The 4,727-nt window shown below is 32.5% G+C and overlaps 1 pseudogene across 1 annotated transcript; it reads right to left on the minus strand.

Annotated features, from left to right (window-relative positions):
- Positions 1-3,037: 3,037 nt before the first annotated feature.
- On the minus strand, positions 3,038-4,042 carry LOC149161747 (uncharacterized; annotated as a pseudogene). The gene is made up of 2 exons (XR_016261886.1): positions 3,665-4,042; positions 3,038-3,490 (listed from the first exon to the last, which is right to left on the minus strand). The product of XR_016261886.1 is annotated as an uncharacterized LOC149161747 (transcript).
- Positions 4,043-4,727: the final 685 nt, after the last annotated feature.

Raw genomic sequence — 4,727 nt, forward strand, 5'->3', positions numbered from 1 at the left:
CCTTAATTAAGGGATGATCTCCTTAATTTAAGGGATAACTGTTGCATGAATTCAAAAAGACTTCTAACTTGAATCTCTCCAACTAATTAATCCATAATGAATTAATTAATTATTTTCGCGCAGTTGGTGAGACTAAATTCGAATTTTAATTCAAGGACAAATTAAAATTGGAATATTTTGGATTCTATTTTTATCATTTTTTGTTGCTATTTTCAACAAATACTAGATATGATACCTATAAAAATGAATCAACTCTTTTAAAAAAACTTTTCCCTCAAATTTGGTAACTCAGGGTGTTTCTTCATGAAATGCTCATTTTCCCATCGAGCTTCTTCTAGATGCATATACTTCCAGTTAATTAGATACTCCAGAATAGTTATGTTCTAAAGAGATAGAGAACATGATCTATAATGTTTTTTGGTTCAAGAATAAGCTTCCCTTCTTCATGTAATTTTGGAAGTTTCGTTCACATTGGAATAGTTTGTCCCAAAACATTTTTTAGGCAAGATATGTTAAAAAAATTATGAATGTGAGAAAAAATAAAATATAATTCATTTGGCACTTGTCCAATCTTGTGAATAATCTTGTGGGGTCCATAAAATTTTGGAGCTAATTTATGATTCTTCTTTTTACTTGAGCGTAGATTGCTTCTAATTTCATAGTCTCCAAAATATCCAATCACCCTCCTCAAATTATTTTTTACTTTGATGTTGATCTACTTGATGCTTCATGTTGTTTTGCACCATTTGAAAATTTTCCTTAATAATTTTCAAAATTTCTTTAGTCATCTCCATATGTGGATCTATTTAATGTACTTTTGACTTATCTTGCAAAAAATATGAGATACTAGGAGTTAGATATCCATAAAGGGTCTCAAATAGGAATATTTTAACAGATGTGTGATAGGTAGTATTCAACCACCATTCTGCCAAAGGAAGCCACTTCAACCATTAATATTGCTTGTGTAAAGAATAATATCATAAATAACTCACTAAACATGTGTTAACTATTTTTCCTTTACCATCCATTTGTGGATGATATGTTGAACTCATAGCTATTGTTGGTCCACTAATCTTATGCAATTATTTCCAAAAATTTCACATGAATTTTGGATATTTGTCACTTACTATGACTTCAAGAAAGCCATGAAGTCTATGAATATCCTTCATGAACACTTTTGCAACATGTATTATTATATATATAATTTTATCTACGCAAAAATGTGCATACTTTGTGTCTATCAATGGCAAAAAAATGGCCCTTTTTATTTTTATCCTGTGATATGTTTTAAGGAACCCCGCATGTCCTACCATCAAAGAGTCATAGTACCCTCTTTATATTTGTTGCTTCAACTTGCTTGAGGGCATAAAAATGGTCTACCCTTGCACCAAAGTATATCTACGTTCCACTCTCAATGTTACATGAGTTCATCTCCTTCTTTATACTTTGTATTTTTGGTTTAGTACTATTGTTATTTTTCTTTCACGATGAGCTTCATCTAACCACATATGACTAGAATATGCAATAGAATATAAATTTGAGGCTTCTTGTATTCTAAAAAGAGTACTTTCTATTACACTTCCCCTTTTTGTGGATTATTTTGAAATCAAACCATTGCATTTTGGTTGCTTGTCTTATTACAATATTTTCTCCAAAAGGGATCTTAGGATATCATGGTATATATTGACCTTAAAGTTTTCCCCAATGAGATACCATCACCATTTTTTTATTACATGTAAAATTGCTTCCATTTATTTCTCATATATATATATATTTTACCTTTTTTTCCCCTTCAATTGGTTTCTTTCAAAATCCAGTGTTCTTTGTTCTTGTGTCAATACTACTCCAATCACTTGTCTTGATGCATCACATTACCCTGTGAATGTTTTACCAAAAATAGGTGTTTCCAATACTAGTTTAGAAGCCATGGCATGCTTTAAGAGAGAGAATTCCAAAGTTGTTCATCATTCCATACAAATGAATTATTATTCAAGAGATATGTGTGTGGGTCGATAATGCAAACATAATTATTAACAAATTTATGATAATATTCTATAAGTCCCAAAAATATTCTAAGACTCTTGATGTTCTTAGGAATAGGTTATTTTGTAATTTCTTTGATCTCTTGAGGGTCCACCTTAGCTCCATTTGAAATAATATGACCCAAATACTCTATGCCTTTTTGACCAAAATCACATTTGCATCCTTTTACATACAATTGATTATTCTCGGTAGAAATTTATCCACATGTTTAATGTGGCCTTCCCATGATTTTCTTGTATAGGGTCAATTTTTTTTGTTCATATAGCTTGGAAAAGTAGAAGGAGCATTATTCAAGCCAAAAGGCATGACCAAGAAATTTTCGTACCTTTCATGTCTTGTAAAATCTATTTTGATAATGTATTATTTTCTTAATCTAATCAAGGAGCAACTTGATTTAAGATCAATCTTCATAAATAAGCCACTTTATGAAGCTCATGTAAATTATCTTTAATAGTTGAGATTAACGAATTTATACTTAGAAGTCAATTTATATATATCCCTATAATTAAGACACATCCTTGAAGAATCATCTTTCTTCCTCACCATCATTATTGGAATTTCAAATGAACTTGTACTAGATTGAATCATACCTTAATCTAGCATTTCTTGTACTATTTTCCAAATATCCCCTTTTTGTTAATGAGGATATCCATAAATCATTTTATTAGGACAAATATATTTAGGTATTCCTTTAATATTATTTCTATAAACTCTATATGGATGTAGACCTTTATGAATTTCTTCAAAAACACTAATGTTTTTTTCCAAAATGACTTTTAATTCTTATGAAATATTTTCATCTTCCAACTTAAACTTCTATAGAATAAAATTCTTCCAACTTAACTTCCAAAAACCTCTTGCTATATTGTTTTAGGATATATTTTTGATTCGATAAAAATTAATGACTTGAGGAAGTCCATATATTATCCCATGACTCGAGAAAGTCCATATATTAGCCCTTCAAATTCATATTGAATTCCTTACATTTCAAATATCATAAACAATTCATTATAGTTTGTATTCCCTCATGTACAAGGACACATATCGCAAATATGACAAATTCAACTAAACTGTAACTCAACTAACAACAGCACCTAACTACCTTAACTCAAGTAACAACAGCACCTAACTACCTTACTGTAACAACTCCAATGAAAAAAATTTAATAACTTCATTACTACTTAACACTGACATAGTAATACCCTAGTGCTATAATTGGCTTCTGCTCCAAAAATCCATCATTAGAGAGGCATGGCCAAATTCAGAAGAGATTGTGGCGATTCTTGCGGCCACCCTCGGCTTCCTCGGTTTTCTCGTCTTGTTTCTTCTCGTGGCGCTCGTGGAACGCGTACCCACCGGTGCCCACAGCGCCCGCAGCAGCGACCTCCTCCTCTGTCTTGTGCCTCCTAGCATTCTCAGGATCCTTTTTTGCCTCATGTTTCTCATGCTAAATATATCACAATAACCAATTCAATTCTAACACATCAATTAAATCCATTCCAAAAAAAACAAACATATACTCATTGTATATACAGCAGAACACGAGAAATACATATTCATTCATATATAACACATCATGAGAAATATATACTCATTGTGTATATAGTAGAAGATAGCATACCAGTGCATAGCCTCCAGCAGCCATGGTTCCGAGCTCCCCGCCGTGCTCCTTGCGCTGGTCGTGTTTCACTTCCTTTTGGGCTCCCCCATAGTTCTGTGATTGACCTTGCTGACCATCATTGCCGTAATCGGCCTTATAACCAGTGTCGGCGTTATAACCAGAGCCAGCGTTATCACCAGAGCCAGCCTGGTAATCAGAGCCCTGGTCAGCAAGCCAGAATTAACGTTAACGTTATCGTTGTCCTCCTCCTTTTTGCGGTTGAAGAGGTGGTGACGCTGTCCCTCAGACATGCTTATACACACAAAAACACACACGGATTATATATGCGGCGACTGGATTCGAACCCCCAACACGCACAGGCTTGAATCACAAATGTTAGAAAAGCTATCGAGGTGTACTAGGTATGGGGAGATATACAGTGTATATATAGCCGGTAGAGTTGGCCACGTGATAGGATAAACACGGAATCAAATGCAGCTTATACAAACGCATCTCTCTAGTTAACACGCAACCGCCCCCACCCAAGTGAATCGAGCGTCCTTATTGAAGCTTAAGATTTTCCTGAGATATTTTTGTGTCGGTGAACTTACATAGTTGAGGTGGTGCATATTATCCTTTGGTTGGTCATGCATTTTATATTTATGATTACATAAGACAATATTACAAATTTCCTAAGCAGAATTTTCTGTCACTATTATAAATAAATATGACATATCAAGTTCATTTGAAACTATCGTTATCATTATTTTATAAATAAATATGGCATACGTTATTAAGACGTATTTAATGTTATTTAAATGGTTTTTTTTTTCCACGGGAAAATATTTTTCGCTGTTTTTTAATTAATGTCATTAATACTCTCTGATTTCTATGATTAATACTTAGTTGATGCATATAAATTTATTTGTATTATACAAACAACAAAACAATAATATTTGCTTAAGCTAAATTGTATCATTTTATTATATTTGCATCATTTTATTATATTTGTATAAAAGTAAGTGGAGAATATAAAAGAAGATACAATTTTGTGACTTCCTTTATATCATTAAAAATGGCAAGG

This window comes from Pinus tabuliformis, chromosome 5_2 (genome assembly GCF_031772625.1).
Source record: "Pinus tabuliformis cultivar Carrire ecotype Pingquan chromosome 5_2, CPIR1, whole genome shotgun sequence".
Lineage (NCBI taxonomy): Eukaryota > Viridiplantae > Streptophyta > Pinopsida > Pinales > Pinaceae > Pinus > Pinus tabuliformis.